This window comes from Capricornis sumatraensis, chromosome 2, assembly GCF_032405125.1.
Source record: "Capricornis sumatraensis isolate serow.1 chromosome 2, serow.2, whole genome shotgun sequence".
NCBI classification, from domain to species: Eukaryota; Metazoa; Chordata; class Mammalia; order Artiodactyla; family Bovidae; genus Capricornis; species Capricornis sumatraensis.
In genome coordinates this window covers 2,348,347-2,370,524 of record NC_091070.1, presented here as the reverse complement: position 1 = coordinate 2,370,524, position 22,178 = coordinate 2,348,347, and positions in this window count along the sequence as shown.

Genomic DNA, 22,178 nt, shown 5'->3' with positions numbered 1-22,178 from the left:
GTGTGTGCTCCAGAGAGTATTACTTGATATCCATTAGTATTATTCATTGAGGGGATCTCTCTTCCACCTGCTACACCAAATTAAGAAAATCACGGCATAAATGAAAACACACAGAGAATTATTTGGGGATTTTCACTGAGTTCTGAATCCGAGTGTGACTAAATTTCCAGTGTTCACAGTATTTAAAATAAGGAAGCCAGAAGGTGAAAGATAGACACCCTCCCCATCCAACTGCCCCTCCACCCACCTCCACCAGGCATTGTTTAAAAGTCACAGGAGGAATTTCAGGTTGCCTGGGGACCAGACCCAAATAAGAGGGTGCCGTCAGAGCTGTTTAAATGGCTCCATAAGCGAGTGTGTCCACTACTGTCAATAGGCAGGTGAGAGCCAGTTTGTCTTAATGCACCGGTGCCCATTTCCATTGCGAGTTAACAGTATGTAAAGTGTTCCCACCTTCCCAGTGCCCCAGAGGCAGCTCCGAAAATAATCTACCTGCCGTAAACCTGGTGACTGTCGAGGAGGAATAGGATTTCAAGCCGTAGCTCCGAGGCAATACCAGGAGCCTGAGCAGAGCCATCAAGACTGAGTGGCAAGCCTTTTATGAGAAGGGCGGTTGGATTTCCATCAGCTGCCCCCCCCCCCCGGGGTGTTAATTAAAATAACCAAGAGAGCATTAGACTAGAGGGTCACAGCTGCCTTTTCTTCTTGGCAAGTTAATGGGGCCTTATTGTTGTCTGGTCTGTAAGTCACGTCCAACTCTGCCACCCTGTGAACTGCAGCATGCCAGGCTTCCCTGTCCTTCGCTATCTTCTGGAAGCTGCTCAAAATTTCTGACTTGGTGATGCCATCCAGCCATCTCATCCTCCGTCATCCCTTTACCTCCTGTCTTCAGTCTTTCCCGGCGTCAGGGGTTTTCCCAATGAGTCAGCTCTTCACATCAGGTGGCCAAAGTATTGGAGCTTCAGCATCAGTCCTTCCAATGAATACTCAGGCCTGATTTCCTTTACAGTTGACTGGTTGGATCTCCTTGCAGTCCAAGGGACTCTCAAGAGTCTTCTCCAACACCACAGTTAGAAAGCATCAATTCTTTGGTGCTCAGCCTTCTTTATGGTCTAACTCACATCCATACATGACTACAGGAAAAACCATAGCTTTGACTACACAGACCTTTGTTGGGAAAGTAATGTGTCTGCTTTTTAATATGCTGTGTACGTTCTTCAAAGTTTTTCTTTCAAGGAGCAGGCATCTTTTAATTTCCTTGCTGCAGTCACTGTTCACAGTGATTTTGGAGCCCCCAAAATAAATGGGGCTTAATATTTATCCAACATCTACCTGGTCTCTTAAATAAGTGTACCATGCCAATACTTTGGCACCTGATGCGAAGAACTGACTCATTGGAAAAGACCCTGATGCTGGGAAAGATTGAAGGTGGGAGAAGGGGACGACAGAGGATGAGATGGCTGGATGGCATCACCGACTCGATAGACATGAGTGTGAGTAAACTCCGGGAGTTGGTGATGGACACGGAGGCCTGGCATGCTGCAGTCCATGGCGTCGCAAAGAGTCGGACACGACTGAGTGACTGAACCGACTGATTGACCAATGCCATCGTATTCTGCAGTGTTGACAACCGTCACGTACCCCTAATTCCTCTAAGCGATCAAGCAGATGACTTTCTTCTGTCTCTTCTGTCAAACACACAAAAGACTTCTCCAGGAGGCTCACTGGGCCTAGGCCCTGAGCCTGGCACCGATATTTGACAGATGAGAACCAGACCCTCCGCTTGAGGACCCCACGGCTTGGAGCAAGCAGGAAACTGTACGTAGCTGGCATTTGGAATGGGGCCTTTCCAGATGCTTGGAATCCCCTTTAGAGCCCAAGGGGAGGGCAATCATTCTTCTGAGGAAAAAGATGCTCCAGAAGTCTCCTGTGCTGTGAGCCCGTGTGAGGCAGGAACAAGGTCTGTGGCAGCACTGAGCCATGCTGCTGTGTTGGAACCTGAGGCCAAAGGAAAGAAATCAGGGGTCCTGATTCTTAGCTCTTTAATAATAATAGTCATCGAGATGTCCCTGGTGGTCCTCTGTTAGGACATTGTGCTTCCACCACGCCCAGAGGGCATGGGTTCGATCCCTGGTTGGGGAATTAGCTTCCCACATGCCTCGAGTCGTGGCCCCAAAATAGAAAACAAATGAACAAAAATAATAACAGTAACCTTGACGCCAGGCTCAGGCCACTTCTCCTTACCGTAGGGGATTGGGAGAAGATAACGTGCGATCTTCTCACTAACTCAGGTTGTGGACGGATGTGTGAAATATGCAGGTGGGAACATGGAGCAGCATCTCTTCCTTCCTGTCCACCCATCTAGGGATCAAACCCCCGGTGCCTGCCCTGAAGGTAGGTTCTTTATCACTGAGCCATATACTTCAGTTTTTTAAATGTATTTTTTTGATTTAAAAAATGCAAAAAAAAAACTTTATTAAAAAACCTGTTGCAGCGGTTTAAGAGAAAAAGTAAGTGGGTCAGTGCTAAGGTATGGTTCACAGTAGAAAGTTACTTTTTTCCCTGCAGGAATTTGGGTAATAAAATATTATGTGTGAATTTTTATTATTGCAAAATAAAGCAGTTCATCTAAACTAACCCCCCAAATCTGAAATCACTGAGCAAATTTAAACAGAACACAGGAGATCAAAAATAATCCCACTTCTGGACCACTTTTGCTTGAACCTGGCCACATATTAGCATCACTGGGGAGGTTTGTAAAAATACTGATGGCAGGGCCTCGCCTGCAGAGGTTCTGATTTAGCTGATTTGGAATGGGGCCGACAGCAGTATTTTTAAAACACATCCCCAGACGGTTCTAATGTGCAGCCGGAGTGGAGAACCACCAGACCATTGAAGTAAATTGCCAGCCAGCTCATAATTCATAACTGTCTTTAAAAATCGCAGCGCCTGCTGAGCAACCAGCACTGAGTTGCCGTGCTCTTCTGCAGCTGGTTTACCAAGGGCTCTCTCTTTTACTTTTTGTTGACATACACTGTCCATACAGAACTGGATCGTAAGTGTATAGTTCAGCGCATTTTCACCAACTGGATGCAGCCATATCACCAGCACCAACATCAAAAACAGAGCTCTGCCGTGTCCGCAGGAGCACCCTTGTTCATTCCAGATTGTCTCACCGTGTTTTCACTTACCTTTTTGGTGCTAATTCTCACTAGGCATTTGAGTTGTAATCAGTGGAGATCTCCATAATAAGTTTCCTTAATTCATCTGCCACACCTCTAGCTCATTCTAAAATTCGTGTGGACGTATTAGTGAAAGTTGAAAGTGTTAGGGCTTTTTTTTTGCTCAGTCGTGTCCGACTCTTTGCAATCCTGTGGACTGTAGCCCACCAGGCTCCTCTGTGCATGGGGATTCTCCAAGCAAGAATACTGGAGTGGGTTGCCATTCTCTTCTCCAGGGGATCTTCCCAACCCAGGGATTGAACCCAGGCCTCCCGCATTGCAGGCGGATTCTCTACCCTATTTAGCCACAAGATGTTTGTCACCCAGGCTGTTTACAATAGAAAGGAATGGGGAGAAGGAAGTACAGCCAAATATCAAGTCACACGATTCAATCATACATTTTTAAAATTAATAAAAAAAATTTTTAACATTCATATAAGACTGTTCAGTTTGTATGCTATAAATTAGATAGTTCATTCGCTCAGTCATGTCCGATTCTTTGCAACCCCATGGACTGCAGCACGCCAAGCTTCCTTGTCCATCACCAACTCCTGGAATTTATACAAACTCATGTCCATTGAGTCAGTGATGCCATCCAACCATCTCATTCCCTGTCGTCCCCTTCTCCTCCTGCCCTTAACCTTGCCCAGCATCAAGGTCTTTTCAAATGAGTCAGCTCTTCGCATCAGGTGGTCAAAGTATTGGAGCTTCAGCTTCGGCATCAGTCCTTCCAATGAATATTCAGGAGTGATTTCCTTTAGGATGGACTAGTTGGGTCTCCTTGCAGTCCAAGGGACTCTCAAGAGTCTTCTCCAACACCACAGTTCAAAAGCATCCATTCTTCGGCACTCAGCTTTCTCTATAGTCCAACTCTCACATCCATACATAACTACTGGAAAACCATAGCTTTGACTACACCGACCTTTGTTGGCAAAGTAATGTCTCTGCTTTTTAATATGCTCTCTAGGTTGGTCATAGCTTTTCTTCCAAGGAGAAAGCATCTTTTAATTTCATGGCTGCAGTCACCATCTACAGTGATTTTGGAGCCCAAGAAGGTAAAGTCTGTCCCTGTTTCCATTGTTTCCCCATCTATTTGCCATGAAGTGATGGAACCAGATGCCATGATCTTCGTTTTCTGAATGTTGAGTTTTAAGCCAACTTCTTCACTCTCCTCTTTCATCAAAGGCTCTTTAGTTCCTCTTCACTTTCTGCCATAAGGGTGCTGTCATCTGCATATCTGAGGTTATTGATATTTCTCCTGGCAATCTTGATTCCAGCTTGTGTTTCTTCCAGTCCAGCGTTTCTCATGATGTACTCTGCATAGAAGTTAAATAAGCAGGGTGACAATATACAGCCTTGATGTACTCCTTTTCTGACTTGGAACCAGTCTGTTGCTAGGGTAATAGGATAAAGAAAGATGTTTGGCAAAAAAAGAAAGATAAATTTTCCCAGCATAACTCTGTTATGGATGAATTTTGTCCCCTCCTCCCTCATTCACATGTTAAAGTCCTAACCCACTACTTCAGAATGCGACACCATTTGGAGATAAGGCCTTTCAAGAAGTGATTAAGTTAGAATGAGGCTGTAAGTATGGCCCCTAATGCAGTATGGGTGGTGTCCATTTAAGAAGAGGAGCTCAAACCCAAACCTGCCCAGGATGACCACGTGAAGACGCAGGGAGAAGATGGCCATCCGCAAACCAAGGAGTGCGCTCACAGGGGAAGCCGAGCCCCGGCACGTTGATCGTGGACTTCTAGCCTCCAGAACTACGAGAAAATAAATTTCTGTGGTGTGAGCCACCAATCTGCGGTATTTGTGTGTATCATTTGAATCAGCAGCTCCTTCTCCAGGTACAGACTTTAGAGAAACTCTCACAAATGTAAGAGCAGAGAAGCACACTGTGTCTCTGCAGTGCTGATTCTCATAGCAAAAAAAACCAAACTTAGCTGCAATTTAAATATCCGCCATGAGTGGAATAAATAAATGCATTGCACGTATTCCTCCAACGGTCTATTACACTGCGGTTAAACGGAATGAACTAGATACGCAACAACCTAAACACATTTCTCAAAATTTATTGCTGAGTGCAAAACAGCTAGTTACAGAAAGATAAATCCACTGTGATAGCATTTATCTTAAAATGCTGAAAAACTAGAGAAGGGGCTTCCCTGGTGTCTCAGTGGTAAGGAATCTGCCTGTCAACTCGAGGACATGGGTTCGATCCCTGATCTGGGAAGACCCCACACGCCACGGTCCAACAAAGCCCATTGCCACGACTGAGCCTGTGCCCTAGAGCCTGGGAACTGCAACTGCTGAGCCCACGTGCCACAACCGCCGACGCCCGAGTGCCCTGGAGGCAGCGCTCCGCGACGAGAGAAGACGAGAGAAAGCGCCGCAGTGAGAAACCCGCACACCGCAGCCAGAAAAAGCCCGTGGGCAACGAAGGCCAGCACAGGCCTCTGCAGGAGAGGGATAGACTGCAGTTTTACCACTGTTTGTTTTATCAGAAAGGAGTGTTAACATTTGCTGTTTCTGAGGGAGAGGTGCATGGATGTGTTATCCTCTGCTGTTTTCTATGGTTTATAAATTTGTCAAAAAAAAAGAAATCCCACAGTAGATGGACTGATGAAAGAAATACATACAATGGAAGAGTTTTATTGCCAAACTGGAATACAGAGAAGAGCAATCCAATCAGACATTGCGCAAAACTCCAGGTATTGAAAAACGGGAGACAAAAAATGTGAATCAATCAAGGTAGAACCAAGAGTTCCCACCTCTGTCTCAGAGAATATCCAGAAGGATGTATAGAGAAAATAATAAAATGACCTACACCCCCAATTTTCAAAGCTAAAGAGAGAATCAAGTCTTTATATTTTAGTATGATGTCACAAAGCTATTGAAAAGAAACACGGGGAAGAGAGTCTGGAGGACCCAGCACTAGACATATTAGTAACATACAGAAAAAAATCCCAGACAGAGAAAACTTCAATAGTTCATCATCAAAGGAAGAAGAAACAGATGGACATCAGACTTCTCAAGTCCAATGAGTATACAATTCTGTAAGTTACAATGCCATAGAACCCTGTGAGCAAAATGTTATCTAAGAAATGAACTTTAGACGGGCAAGGACTAGGAGGTATCGCTCCATGAACCCTTTCTGAAAGATTCTCTACAGGATATACTCCAACAGTAGGGAAAATGAATCCAAGAAACAGGGAAGTAGGATGCAAGCAACAGTGATGTACAAAGAAACCAGAAAAGCCCAGAAGATCACCAAATGTATGGCGATGGAGCTTAATTAATAATTGAGAAAAAACTCCAACTGTTCAATTCAAAAAGTTTTTAACAAATCTTGGGAATTGGTGAATGGCGAATTCATGGAGAGGAAAGAAGACATGACAAAATGGTGAGGTCTAGCCTTCTGAATGGGAATAGACAATACATATTAATTGCTTTCAATATCAGTGGAAATATATACACTCAGCTATGCTAAGTAAAATGTAAAAAATAAATGCTTGAAGAAAATAATGAAATCAGAATGTATATTTAGCAAACTGCTGCTGCTAAGTGGCTTCAGTCATGTCCGACTCTGTGTGACCCCGTAGACAGCAGCCCACCAGGCTCCCCCGTCCCTGGAATTCTCAAGACAAGAACACTGGAGTGGGTTGCCATTTCCTTCTCCAAAGCATGAAAGTGGAAAGTGAAAGTGAAGTCGCTCAGTCATGTCTGACTCTTAGCGACCCCGTGGACTGTACCCCACCAGGCTCCTCCATCCATGGGATTCTCCAGGCGAGAGGACTGGAGCAGGTGCCATTGTCTTCTCCGATTTAGCAAATTACTAAAGGATAAATAGTAGTAAAGGAAAAAAAGAAATTAGTCAATCTATTACAGTTTGACTCCTTCTTCCCCTGACCTTCAAAGTGAAAAACAAATGCTCAAAACCAGAGTGACTCTACAAAGGTAACTCAGGTTTGATTTTAATCACCTAGCAGCTGTTTCTTCACTAACTGCGTAAGAGGAAATCCCTAAGCCAGTGGTTCTCAGGGTTTGTATAAATAGAGATGGCGGGGCCCAGCTCTCAGAATTTCTGACTCAGTGAGTTTGGTATAGGGACCAAAAATTTGCACTTCTAACAAGTTCCCAGGTGATGTGGTCCAGAGACCACACTTTGAGAACCACTGTCCCCATTACACACCACTGTCAGTGTTTGGTGATTTTCCACTTTCTTTTCGTGCTCATCGAAGAGCACAGTTCTGAGACCCAGTGAAGGGAGGGCTGGCCCTACAGATTCCTGATTACCAAGAAGAGGGAATTTTTGATTCAGAAGAATGTTGTTCAAGAAAGCCTGCTTCTGGAGACACAAGTTGGATCCCTGGGTTGGGCAGGTCCCCTGGAGAGGGAAATGGCAGCCCACTTCAGTATTCTTGCCTAGGAAACCTCAAGGATGGAGGAGCCTGGCGGGCTACAGTCCATGGGGTCACCAAGAATCAGACATGAGTGAGCGACTTAACAGGAAAAGCAAAATCTCCAATCATCTACATAACACCATATTAACAACCTAGGGCACAAGGTCCCAGGGTGATAAATCATATAAGCACAACTTTCCTAGCCATTAATACATATCTGTCCTTAACACTGTTTAAAAAAGAAAGAAGAAAGCCTGTTTCTGATGAAGGGATGTCCTAAGTGAAAGTGAAAGTTGCTCAGTCGTGCTGGAATTTTGCAACCCGGTGGACTATACAGCCCATGACATTCTCCAGGCCAGAATGCTGGAGTGGGTAGCCTCACCCTTCTCCAGGGGATCTTCCCAACCCATGGATTGAACCCAGGTCTCTTGCATTGCAGGCGGATTCTTTACCAGCTGAGCCACAAGGGAAGCCCGAAATATCCTAAAGTAATTTTTTAAAACTAAGTAAAAGGAAGAGGAGGGCAGTTGCAGAAGCCAGGCCATTCACATGGAAATGCTGGTAGACCATGCCTAGGAACAACCTTCTCTTACTCGGGCATAAAATAAGCATTCTCTGACATTCATAGGTCATTTCATAAACCACTTAAGAAATTCTGAGGTTGCCAAGTGGATTAGACAGAACTCTTTGTTTCAGCTTTTTAAAACCCTACATTAAAATAGACTTGAGCCAAAAAAAAAAAAAAAAAGTGTGTTATTTATCCCCTGTAACTTAAGCCCCAAGGGTTGTTAACTGTAGGCCTAAGTGGACCCAGGTATTCAAATGATTGTATCAGGGCCCCAGTGCTCTCTCTCTCTCTCTGCTCTGTTTTCCTCTAGGATGCTTCACTCTAGGTGGCCATTTAACACTCAGTAGGGTCGGGGAGCTGGAAACATAATCGCCTTGAGAGCAAGAACCCTAGTAGGAAGAAAACGCCTCCTTTCCACATCACCAGCCAGAATCCCAGGTTTGACTCCCATTGGCCAGCCTGCAATCAAGTGCCCATCAACATCGAGCCAATCCATGCCCAGAAGATGCTCTGCTTCTTCAGATCTCTGCTCTGATTGGCTAGACCAGCTCACAGGGGTGTGGCCAGCCCTGCTCCAATCAGAATTACTGAGCGTGGGGGAGGCCAGGCTCCACAGAAGAGTGCGGTTACAAAAAGCAAGGGAGGAGCCCCGGCCGATGAAAGTAATTTGCGATCCCAGGGCTGTTTTTATCTTGTCAGATTAATAGTACATTAAATAAAATAAGATAAATACAATTACTATGTAATTTCATGATCATTTCCTGAAGGAAAGACCATTTTAAACATGGAACAAAAACAGAATAGAAATTATCCAAAGAGAGAGTTCTCTTTTATTTAAATACAGGTAGCTTTACACAAAGCTTGATACATTTTCCTCTTTTCACAAAAACGTTGCTCAGGTAGAAAATGCATTTACTTTCCGTGTCCCCAACTCCCATCCACCAACAGGCACTGTGCCTAGAGGCTGCAAAAATATTTTAATTTCTTTTAAAACTGAGTTAAAATAATGAAAGTTGCTTTAATATATGATCACGAATCCGAGCTATATTATACTCATCTTTATACCAATGCAATCATACAATATAATTTAATTTTTTTTTAATGGAAGACAAGGCCCATGAAGGCAAATGTGCCTTGGACCCAGAAGAGTTATAATACAGTCCTACCTGCATCTCCTTCCCTCAAAGCCCTTTTTGACATTTCTGAAGGTGAATGTTTTGTCATCTCCAGAAAAGTCAGCTGTGCATCCATGTTGGCATTACTGTGTAACCCTCCCCGAGGAGCAACTGAGTCTCTACATGGCTTGCTTAGGGGGGTTTGCCTGGTGGTCCAGTGACTAGGACCCTGTGCTCCCAGTGAAGGGGGTCTGGGTTTGATCCCTGGTCAGGGAACTAGATCCCACATGTTGCTGCAACTAAAGATCCAGGCTGCTGCAGCGAAGACAGAATCCTGCATGCTGCAAGTAAGACCAGCACAGCTAAATAAATAATCAAAACAATTTTTAAAAAAGGCTTAATGGGGACATGGGGCAGCTACCAGAGGTAAGACAGGGGCAAGAGATGGCTTGGCGTGTGCTGGATGGAATTCCCTCCACAATCCTATTCTTCGAATTCATTTTTCATTCTAATACCTACGCCTCATTCCCTGGTGTTTCCCTCCATGCCAGGTACAGGCAAGCTAAGAGCAATTTGTCCAGGCCTCTTGAGTTGGCTCTCCCCAGCCCCTCACCACCAACTGAGACCCTCAGCGGCGAGCTGACTCCCACATTCACGTAAGAGAGAAGGGAAGCTTGAACCCAAGCTTGAACCCAGGCCAACCCAAATCCAGAGCCAGGATCTTAAATGCTGCACCACATGGCTTCCAGCTTTTCTGAAGCCCCGGCTTCCGTGTTCCTCCTGGAGTGGAAGGGGAGGCAGTGGTCGGTGGGTGTGGTGGGGTGGGTGGAAGTCCCTTCTTCTGAGGCCCTGTATCCTTTGTCCCCTACCAGATCGGTGTATTTCATGGGAAAGAACACATTGTCTTCGTAAAGCAATGACTCATAAAGTCAAAATTTCCTACGTTCTCAGACTGATTATTTCCAGGCATATTTTTTTTTTTGTCCTTTCACCTGTGCTCTAATTTTTTCTGTCTAGTGACTCCTACAGCAAGCTCCCATTAGCTCAGAAAGCCATCTACCCACTCAGCTGAGCTTGACTCACGCACCCTATGTTTATCCCCGTGGCTCCGGGTGCTCACGTCTTCCCCCAGACATCGTCCATGGGCCTCCAGGGCACCAGCAACAGCATCCTGAACTCCCCTCCACTGATACCCCTTCCCGGATGCCTGCACTCAGGCTGCTATAATTAAACAAACAGGGTTATTTGTGACATCCTGGTTTACACATCAACAAGCTATTTTCTCTGATTTTGCTATGGATGGATTTGCTCTGCTTACATCAAACAAAAACAGCTTGCCCCAAAATGCAGAATCAGCAAGGCAGAGGAGACAGGGCCGGCAGTTGCCTTGTTCCCTGGTGGCCACATCCAGCCTTGCCTTTCCCAGACTTCCTGCCTCAGGGGAGCCTGGCTGGGTGACTCAGGGGCAGACAGCTGCGGAGGGTCAGAGTTCTGAGCAGGAGGAGACACAGACCCATGGAAAGGTCAGACGGGAGCTTCCTGTGGCTTCCAGACTAAACAGCCTAGGGGAGCAGTAGAACTCTTCGGGGTTCCGTCTGCAGGCATGTCCTAGGCAGGACCCTCTGGCCTCGGTTTCTAGAAAGCCACCCTCTGTAGGCTTGCTCCGTGGCCCACGTCCGCTGGCAGGGCTGGGGCTGGGGCTGGCTCCACGGCCCACCGCCTCCTCCGTCTGCCTGCAGGAGGGTGGCCCCCTGTGCCGCAGCAGCAGGACTTCTGAAAGGCTAAGTGCTTCCTGCCGCTTGGCAATTTAGATGGGCGGAGCCTCGCTGTCTTCCAGAAGAGTCCTCAAATGGCTCCTTGGCCCTTCTAAATCCTCCTGAATCCTGCCCTGTCTACCTCTGTCCTCCATCTCACCCCACTCCCCACCCCAGGAACAAGCACGTTAGAGCTTTGCAAATGCACGCTTTGGACAAGCCCCTCTTTCAACCATGGACAGACTCTCTCCAGCCCCCTTTGCGTGTTTCCTCTCAAGTCGTTCCTTCCCTGGTTTCCTCTCCACCCTTGACCAAGCCCTCCTCTCTCTGGGTTCTTCTGTCCACACCCCCATCTGCCTTACAGACGGTCGGCACTGGGCCACGGTGACCTTGCTCTCTGTCAGGCCCCAGGTTTTGTCCACAAGCCTGACACATCGCAAGTCCTCCAAGATGCAGTCTAAACAAATGAATGACTCTCCTTTGTGTCCAGCATCTCCTGCAGAGTAACTGGCTCTTTTTACAAAGCCCAGGTGTGAAAGCAAAGGCCACGTTGTTGCTCCCTGCTGGAAACAGCTCAAAGATCCATCCACAATAGAAGACACGAATCCACTGTGGCAGTCAGAACTAGGAAGGGCTTGACTCTGCATGACCGCCTCCCCAGACGCGGCTGCATTTCCCAAATGGGGAACGAAAGGTACCACAGGACCCGAAGGAGGGGAGCCTACAGGATCCTATTTACATCAAGTACGCAGAGGGGTAAAATGAACAGATGCTGTTAGCAGTCAGGAGCGGGCTTCCCCTGGAGTCGCGTGGTGAGGGGGTGTGGTCTGCCTCTGGGTCTGGGAGCTGGGCACTCAGGAGCAGCCGGAGAGGTCCCTGAGCTGTGCGCTGGAGTGGGCGCCTTTCTCTCTCATGTATCTAGGAATACATATCACATATACATACCTTGTCACGAGGGCTCCCAAACGGGAAGGCTTGTGATACCCCATCTGTGGCAAGCCTCAACTCCGTGGCCGGGGAAGTGGACAGGAAGGCACTGTCCGCTCTTCCCTCATCCCCTGGCGGGGGTCAGCCAGGCTGAGAAGCAATGGCCAGCCCCCAGCCCCTTTGTCCGACTCAGCGAGGCTCTTGAGATTACCCCTCAGGGCTGATGTCACAGCCAGCCAGCCAGGACCCTGATCCTTCTCCTCTTGAAAGGGCTTCCGGTGCTTCCAGGCCAGGAACATTCATTTGCTGCTTTCTGCTCCTGATTTACCAGCATTGTGAGAAGCTGGCTGAGAACACTCTGCAAGGTGAGTGATGAAGGGGAGCATCATGATACACGGCAAGGGGGAGCCCAGGAAGACCTGCTGCCCCCCCAGCCCCCCCAGCCACACAGCCTGGGGCAGGACAGGGAGCCCTCTGGGCCTCAGCCTCTGCCTGCTGTAGAGTGAGGAGGCTCTGGCATGTCGCGCAGGCTGCGGGCCTGGGAGGCGGGAGGGGCCCAGGCAGGTGCCTGGAAATGGGCCCTGTGCGCTCGGTCGAGGCTTAGACTCAGAGGAGGCTGGCAGCCCTCTGCTTCATAAGCCTGTGGTGCTCTTTTGCTGGGGCTGCCAGAACCTCATACCCCAGTCTGGGGGCCTTACACCACAGCCTTGTCTCACGGTGCTGGAGGTTAGAAGTCAGAGATCAGGGTGCCGGCTGGCTTAGCTCCTTCCACGGGCCCTGAGGGACAATCTGTCCCAAGCCTCTCACCACCCTCTGGGACATTCCTTGATTCGTAGGAGCATCACACGATCCCACCCCCTTGTGCGCTCAGCATCCTTACTGAGTACGTATCCGTGTCCCAATTCTTCCTTCTCATTAAGATACCTCGTGGGGCTTCCCAGGTGGTCCAGTGGCTAAGATGCCACACAGGCCCAAAGCAAGGCCCCGGGTTCAGTCCCTGGTCAGGGAACTAGATCCCATAGGCTGCTGCTAAGACCCAGTGTAGCCAAAGAAAGAAAGAAAAGGGGTAAAAAGAAAAGACACCAGTCGTATTGCATTTGGGGCCCAACTCACTCTAGTGTGACCCCAGCTTAACAAACTGTATCTTCAAGGTCCTTCTTCTCAAGTGAGGTCACAGTCTAAAGTGTTAAGTGTTATTCACTCAGTCGTGTCTGACTCTTTGTGACCCCATGGATTGTAGCCCACCAGGCTCCTCTGTCCATGGGTTTTTTTTAGGCAAGAATACTGGAGTGGGTTGCCATTTCCTTCTCCAGGTGACCAGGAATTCCACGTATGAATTTGGAAGGGACACAGTTCAACCTGGGACAAGGTAATCAGCTGCTTCTGACCTCCGTCTCTTTGCCTCTAAATGACGATGATCTTGAGGGCTGAACGGCACAAGACGCATGAAGGCCCCTAACACACTGTACTAGGTGCTTCGCAGAGCGGGGACGCGGTCCTCAGCGGTGTCCGAAGCCCAGCCTTTCCTCCTCCATTCCTCCCTCCCCACCTCCCTCTGGCCCCGTTGAGCTGAAAAAGCGATCAAGCTTAAACTTATGCCTTGAACCTAGGGGCTTCCCTGGTGGTCCAGCAGTGAAGACACCTCCTCGCTTCCGATGCTGAGTCGCAGGGGCTGTGATTTCCATCCCTGGGCAAAGAGCTAAGACTCCACATGCTGCACAGCCACATTAAAAAAAAAAAAAAAAAAAGGCTGGATCTATCCTCTAAAAGGAAGCTGGCTGCTGAAGTCTGTTCGGGGGCTTTGCTTTTGTACTCCTGAAATGGGAACACATGTGTGACCCGCGAAGCTGCCTCACCGTAAAGATAGAGGATGTGACGGCTGCCTGGAGGGTGACCGCTCTTCAGCACCGATCAGGACCGCAGGCAGGGTGCGCCATGAACAACGGCACCCACCTCTCTCCCCTGCCAGCCCCTGCTCATCGGCTTCGATTCACAGGCTGTATAATTCATGTCATTAATTTTTTTCCATTCAGCACGCTGCCAATTTCTTTTCATTTTGTTCCTGGAAATCTCTTGTGTGTGTGTCTTCTAAATTTAAAATAAATACACTGTACATAATTGGATGCTAACCAGACAACACTGAGCAATCATACGTTTTCATTGATTCCACAGATGTATTCGTCTCAAATATGAGTGGGAAAGGTCTCTGCTTGTTCCGGTGGAAACGTTAAATGGCCAAGTTTCTCTCCAGTTCTTCGATAGCAGTCAGTCTTTAGATGTTTCCTGTTATGATCTTACTGGAACGATGAAAGCCTCTTGCACCAGAAAGAGACATCCAAATCGTTGCAGTTGCTACCGTTTTTGTGTTCACAGGGTTGACTGGAAAGAGAGTTAAGCATAGGACTCGAGGGACCAGAGATCTGGCCTCAAATCCAGCGCTAGGAAAGCTTGTTGTTCAGTTTCCGTCGTGTCCAAATCTTCACGACCCCATGGACTGCAGCACACACGGGGCTGCTCTGTCCTTCGCTATCTCCCGGAGCTTGCTTAAACTCATGTCCATTGAGTCAGTGATGCATCCAACTGTCTCATCCTCTGTCACCTTCTTCTCCTTCTGCCTTCAATCTTTCCCAGTGTCAGGATCTTTTCCAATGTCAGCTCTCTGCATCAGGTGGCAAAAGTATTAGAGCTTCAGCATCAGTCCTTCCAAAAAATATTCAGAGTTGATTTCCATTAGGATGGACTGGTTTGCTCTCCTTCCAGTCCAAGGGACTCTCAAGAGTCTTCTCCAGCATCATAGTTCAAAAGCATCAATTCTTTGGTGGAAAGTACGGAACAGGAAATTAGCTTTACACTGTGGACTTCAGTTATGCAATGAAGAGATTGGCCCAGACCTTTTAATTTTTTTTCCCCCCAAAGCATGGGATCCACCCTTGAGAGGTACTCAGGATGACTTTTTAAGGACAGGAAGGTGACATGAAGAAGCAGAAGACCTTGTGGAACAGACAGAAACACACTCTGAAGAATGGCTTCGCTTGCTGACATTTCCCGGCGCTCTGGCTGATGGGTGGGGCCATGTGACTGGTCCTGGCCAATGAGATGTGAGCAGGAATGATAAGGCTCACTGCTTCCGAGCTGAGACGGGGGGCTATGTGACTGGTCCTGGCCAATGAGATGTGAGCAGGAATGATGAGGCTCACTGCTTCCAAGCTGAGATGGGGGGAGCCCACACACAATTCTCCAAACTCTCTTCCCCACACGTGGGGAGGGAGGCCACTGCGTATGCAGAGGGTGCAGCTCAGAAGGGCAGGGCCTTCATCAGCCTGAGACCCTGAGAGACTGGAAAGAGCAGGGCCTTTGTGGACCCGCATGGGACACGGAGCATGAGGAACAAGTGAGCTTTCCTTGTACCAAGATACTGGGGCTTCCCCGGCGGCGCTAGGGGTAAAGAACCCGCCTGCCAATGCAGGAGATGTCAGAGACGCGGGTTCGGTCCCTGGTTGCGAAGATCCCCTGGAGGAGGGTATGGCAACCTACTCCAGTATTCTTGCCTCGAGAATCCCATGGACAGAGGAGCCTGGTGGGCCACAGTCCACGGGGTTGCAAAGAGTTGGGCACGACTGAAGCGACTTAGCACAGTGAATATCAAGACATTGAGATTTTTAAAAAGGTACTGCATATTGCAGCCTGACTGATCTAAAGTCATTCTCATTTGTTGTCAAGAAGAAAGTCTCTGCTGTGGACGGCAGGCCTTTAATAGTCTTCTGACTCTTACACTCTCAGTTCTCAGCTGAGAGACTTTGGGCTCAGCATCTTTAGCTGGCGGTAACACCCAGGGTGTTAGTCTGCTACTGCTGCCATAGCAAAACACCACCGACTGTTAGTCGCTCAGTCGTGACCTCATGGGCTGTAGCCCGCCAGGCTCCTCCGTCCATGGGATTCTCCAGGCAAGAATACTGGAGTGGATTGCATTCCTTCTCCAGGGGATCTTCCCAACCTAGGGACTGAACCCAGGTCTCCTGCATTGCAGGTGGATTCTTTACCATCTGAGTCACCAGGGAAGCCATAGCCTGGGGGGCTTAAACAGCTGAAATTTATTTCCTCCCAGTTCGGGAGGCTGGAAGTTGGAGACCAACGTGTCAGCAGAGTTGGCTTCTCCGTGGCTTGTAGACAGCGTGTCTCCTTGTCGTGTGTTCAGTTGCTTACATCTTTGTGTATCTGCTGTCTCTCTGTGTGTATCCTCTTCTCACAAGGACCACAGTCAGATTGGATTGGGCTGAATTTAAGTTAATCAGCTCCAGAGATCTGCTCAAAACACAGTCGCATTCTGAAGCACTGGGGGGTCAAGCTTTCAACATAAGAGCTTGGAGAGGGGGATCAGTCCAGCAAATAACACCCAACTAGGTTTTCAGGAAAATATTTAGTGTTCACTGATTTTGGAAGGGTGACAGTTGCTTTACTAACGCCTTGCTGGTTTTCCATTTATGATTATATACACATTTTTCTTAAAATATAAACGTATTTAAGTGGTAGAAAGGCTGATTTCAAGAAGTCTGTAAGAATTAGTAGTGTGCCAAAACTTGTCATGAGAGATGCAAATGACTGCATTTTGGGAAACATTACCTAGGTGAGTTCTAAAGCCCGTCCCAATTCTGAAGGTGTTTTTCTGGTACAATTTGCATTGTGTTCATTTTTGCAATCACTTTAATGAAGTATCTATTAAATGACTCATTGGTGTTGGACCCCAGGGTGATTAGAAAGTCAAAAAAATAGTGATATGAAAGCAGAGAAAAAAAAATCCAGTTCTGCATGGAAAATTAGAAAGGCTTCCCAGAGGTGGTGACAAGCAGGATATTTTGGATTTCTCAGACACACCCAGACGCACAGATTGCAAACTTCTTATCCTTGACCGGTGTTTTCTAAACTTCGAATGTGTGCATAGCCCTGTGATAGACCCTACCAAGAAGACACTATAACTTTAACAAGTGAGAGAAAGCTAATCAGTAGCAAAGAAGACAGCGCTTAAAATTCGTGACTTACGCTTCAGGTTATAATTCCCCAGAGATGATTTTAAACATGTTCAGGTTTTTCTCCCCCCTTGATTAGGAACCTTACGTTTTCTTAGAGTCTAGCCATCTGATCTGAATACAGATTGGAAAAATTCAATCATAATTGTGAAAATGTTTTCTTAATCAAATGTAACCACAAAGAGAAAATACTTTCTTTGAATAATCTCCGAGGACAGAGAATTTATTTGGGGGGTGGTTCATTCAGTGTTCTCACATTGGTCCCTGATCTAGCCATCCAGTAAGTTGTTGCTGTTCACCTGCAAAGTCATGTCCGATGTTTGCAGCCCCATGGACTGCAGTACGCAGGCTTCCTGTCCTCCACGATCTCCTGGAGTTTGTTCAAATTCATGTCCATTGAGTCAGTGATGCTACCTAAACATCTCATCCTCCGCCGTGGCCTCTGCCTCTCTCCCTCAGTCTTTCCCAGCATCAGGGTCTTTTCCAGTGAGTCAGTTCTTTGCATTAGGTGGCCAAAGTATTGGAGCTTCAGCATCAGTCCTTCCAGTGAATAGTCAGGGTTGATTTCCTTTAGGATGTACTGATTGGATCTCCTTGCAGTCCAAGGAACTCTCAAGAGTCTTCTCCAACAGGACAGTTCAAAAGCATCAATTCTTCAGCGCTCAACTTTCTTTATGGTCCAATTCTCACATCCGTACATGACTACTGGAAAAACCATAGCTTTGACCAGACGGCCATTTGTTGGCAAAGTGACGTCTCTACTTTTTAATACGCTGTCTAGGTTTGTTATAGCTTTCCTTCCAAAGAGCAAACATCTTTTAATTTCGTGGCTGCAGTCACTGTCTGCAGTGATTTTTGGAGCCCAAGAAGAGAAAATCTGTCACTGTTTCCACTTTTTCCCCTTCTATTTGCTGTGAAGTGATGAGACCAGATGCCATGTTCTTAGTTTTTTAAATGAGGTACAAATACTTATTGCACTTATACTAACGTGAGGCCTGTTCTAGATACTGTGGGGAATCAGATTGGCTAGGGGCCTCTCAGGGGGCTTAAACTCTAGCTGAAGAGACTGACAGTCAGCAATTAGATGAATGAAAGGGCAGCAGTTAGAACGAGGCTCTGACAGGATTACAGTGAAACAGGGATAAATGGCAAGGGGGGTGGGTGGAGGTGCTGCTCTGGGTTAGGAGGCCAGGAAATCCTCTCCAAAGGGCTTTTTAAGGTGAAGTGTAAGTGGCAGGAAGAAGCCAGTGGGAAGAGTGCTGCAGACCTAGCTGGCAGCTGGGGAAGGGGCCTGAGGTAGGGATGAGCACGCACGTTTGAGGAGCAGAAAGCAGGCCTGCTTCTGCGGCTTCCCTGGTGGGCCAATGGTTAGGACTCAGCGCTTCCACTGCAGGGCCACAGGTTCGATCCCTAGTCTGGGAACTAAGATCCTGCGTGCCACGGGCTCTGCCAAAGAAAGAAAAAGCAGGCCTGTTTCTACAGCGCAGTGGGCAGGGCCGAGTGGTGGGAGTGGAGGTCAGGGAGGAGGGCAGCCCAGGACTCAGTCTGATCATTACTCCAGCAAAACGCACACAGATGCAGCTTTCCAACACCCCCAACATCGTCTTCAGGCATGCTCTCTCCTCTCCTGCTAACCTCCTAGTCTTTAGCTTATTTCTTTTCTCTTAAAAATGTATTTAAGTCATTTTCCTTCCAACCAAGATGGGCAATCCTTTCCTCTCTAGAGAGCAGTCCGCTCTAAACATGATTTTGGAAAATAGCTCATTTTTTCATTTCTATTAGTGAAGCAATTACTCTTTTTTTTCTATGACAACTTCCCCGGTGGCTCAGAGGATAAAGAATCTTTCTGCAATGTGGGAGACTCACTTTCAGTCCTTGGATTGGGAAGACCCCCTGGAGAAGGGAATGGCAACCCACTTGAGTATTCTTGCCTGGAGAATCCCACTGACAAGGAGCCTGGCAGGATATGGTCCATGGGGTTGCAAAGAACTGAGTGACTTTGAGTGACTAACATTTCACTTTTCACTGTACATTTAATGACTGAATTGTTATTTTTGTGGAGAAGATGGTGCTGATGGAACCATAGTCGTAACCTGCTACCAGAACCGCGGGGCTTCGGTGCGAGCAGTTGATAAGCTGGGAACAGTGGTCGCGTGTTGCTCCTTGGTTTCTTCAGCCTCTAGTCACCTGTTTCTCTCCCTTCCCACCGCTGCATCCGGAGCCAGGCCTTTTTATTTCACAGCTGGATTATTGCAACAGTTGGTCCCTATGCCTCTGAGCTCTTTTCTTTCTCATTTCTTCTCTGTGATACAATCAGATTCATCTTCCTAAAACACCTCTTCAGTCATATCATTCCTCCACTAGCCAGCCTACAATGGCTCCCCTCTGCCTCTCAAATCAGGCTCCTCCGTCTGGCACCCACCCTCACAAATGCAGCCTTTCAGATTTATGTGAGTAAATACGGCATTTCTTTCAAGGCAATGTGTCTCGGGTTCCAGCAGAACACCTTTGATTTGTGGAAAGCCTTCCTCATCCTGAAAATACCAGTAGCACCCATAAGAAGCCATAAAAAGTGGAGAAGCGAGCAAAATTAATAGTATATAAAATCAAGCAGTTCTATCAAAGTCACCGATCGGTTGAGACAACAGGATCCCCACACACGGTACAACACAGCTCCTACCAGGTGTCTGGCAGGTGGGGTTGCGGGGTACCCCAACCCGGCAAAATTGAGCCTGAAGTTCAATTTACACAAAGCAAATATTCCACTCAGTTAAGAGGTTGACTGTATGTATCTGTGAATCAGGTAAACGCTGAATTCATTTTGAAAATATATATTCTAATCGAAATCAACGTCAAAAGATATTTGGAAACAACCCACATATTTTGAAGTGCAATGTGAGGTCTTTGATGTAGCCATTGAAGCCCCAATAAAGTCAAAAGACTGAAAAAACACAGAGATTGATTGCAGAGCAGAAAGCATTTAAATGAGAGATTAATATTGAAGTGAGAAATTGATATGAATACTACTTAAAAAACCCCATGCGTTTGGATATTAAATGTCTGCTTTTACGTGATGGGTGTATCTGCGCTGTGTGCTCAGGCACTCAGTTGTATCTGACTCTTTGGGACCCCATGAGCTGTAAACCATCAGGTCCCTCCATCCGTGGGATTCTCCAAGCAAGACTACTGGAGTGGCTTGCCATTTCCTCCTCCAGAGAGATCGAACCCGCATCTCCTGTGTCTCCGGCACTGGCCCGCAGATTCTTTCTCACTGAGCCGCCTGGGAAGCCCCTGGGCGTATCTGCTGCTGCAACTGCTGCTAAGTGGCTTCCGTCGTGTCCAGCCTGGAGAATCCCAGGGACGGGGGAGCCTGGTGGGCTGCCGTCTAAGAAGCTGTAACAAGGAAAAATACAAAATACTTGTAACAGAATGAAAATGAAAGGAGGGCTTATCAGAATTTGTAGCAACTGAAGCTGTTCAATGCAACTAAATACAGTGTGGAATCCTGAATAAGGCTTGAAAACATAACGGACACCAGCCTAAAATTTTGTGAAGCTTGTTACTCATCATAACACAACTGTTCTAACAGATATGTCTCCAGACGTCAGCGATTTGACATAATAGTTCGTTTCTTGTGAACAGAACAAGGAGCGGGTATCCCAAGGCAGGTGTTTCCAGGTGGTGGGCAGCTTTCCTCTAGGGGCTCATTCAGAGTCCTCTTGTCAGCTTCATCTGCTGAGCGAGGAGGAAGAGCCAGGAGGGGCAGGCACGCCTGCTTCTTACTAGTCTTGGCCCAGAAGTGACACCCATCACTGGGGTTCAGGCTCGCTGGCAAGAGCAGTGGCGACTGAACACAGCTGGGGAGCTGCGAAATGATCTGGGAGCTGGGAAATGAGTCCGTCAGGGTGGCCACATCCCAGGAACGTCCCAAACTATGGGAGAGGGACCACGGGTTTTGAGGGACAGCTAGGAGCTCCTGCTATATAGCTCTAGGCTGTTAGCGTCAAGATCAATGGGGATTTGGTCCTCAGGCTAAATATTACTTGTTATGGCAGTCAGACAGGACCTGAAAGATAAAAGCAAAGCTATTATTACCAACAGTTTCTTTTTTTCCTCACCCCCTCCATCCGGTTAACTCCTGCTCAGTCTCCAGGTCTCAGCCCAGCCGTCGCCTCCTCTGTGAAGCCCTTCCTGGCGTCTCTGCTTACATCACATTTCTGTTCTGTGTGCTTCTAGCCCCACGCACTGCCTTGTGGTAGCACTGTTCACGGTGCAGTTGACTTCTGTGTGTGTACGTTTGCGATTAGATGAATGTCCATCTTCCCTATTAGACTCCAAGTTCTATGAGGACACGTAAATCAACTGTTTTTCCATCACCTGTTTTTTTCCCTAGTATTTAGCACAGGGGCAGGCATGCAGGGGGTGATTCATTTATAACTATTGACTGAATGAATGAAATAACATTCCTTTTTCATTATATAAAGCTTGGAACTACAGATGTCTAACAAGAAAACAAATTTTAAAAATCATCTGAAGCCTCCTCTATTAGTTATGGCTGTGTAACAATTCCAAAAATCTCAGTCATTTGCAACAACGAATGTTTATTTCCCGCTCAGAGGTCTGTGAGTTGGCTGCTGTGTCCTGGCGCAGGCTTCGAGTGAAATCCAAGTGTACTCCTCATCTGCCTTGACCAAGATCTGATCTTTTAAGACCAGCCACTACCCAGGGCAGGTTCTTCTCACGCTGCCAGATAGGAATGCAAGCGGTCAAGCCAGTCCACATAAACAACATTTAAAACCTTTTTGTTGGCGATCGCGTATGTTTTGACTTCACCTTCTATTGGTGATGTTAGCCAAAGCAATATGGCCGTGTGTGACAGGAAGACTGCATGACGGAACTTTGGCAAGAATGGGGAGGGATGGGAGAGTTATGAAAAAGAACCAACCTGGTACCCTAGCACATCCACTTCTCGACTTTTTTTCTCCATGTATATTTAAATATTATGTGTATATATATTTCAGACCAAAGCATTGCCTTTTTTCCTGGGCCACACCACACAACATGCAGAATCTTAGCTCCCCAATCAGGGGTCAAACCCAAGCCCTCAGCAGTGGGAACTTGCAGTCTTAACCACTGGACTGCCAGGAAAGTCCCCAAAATACG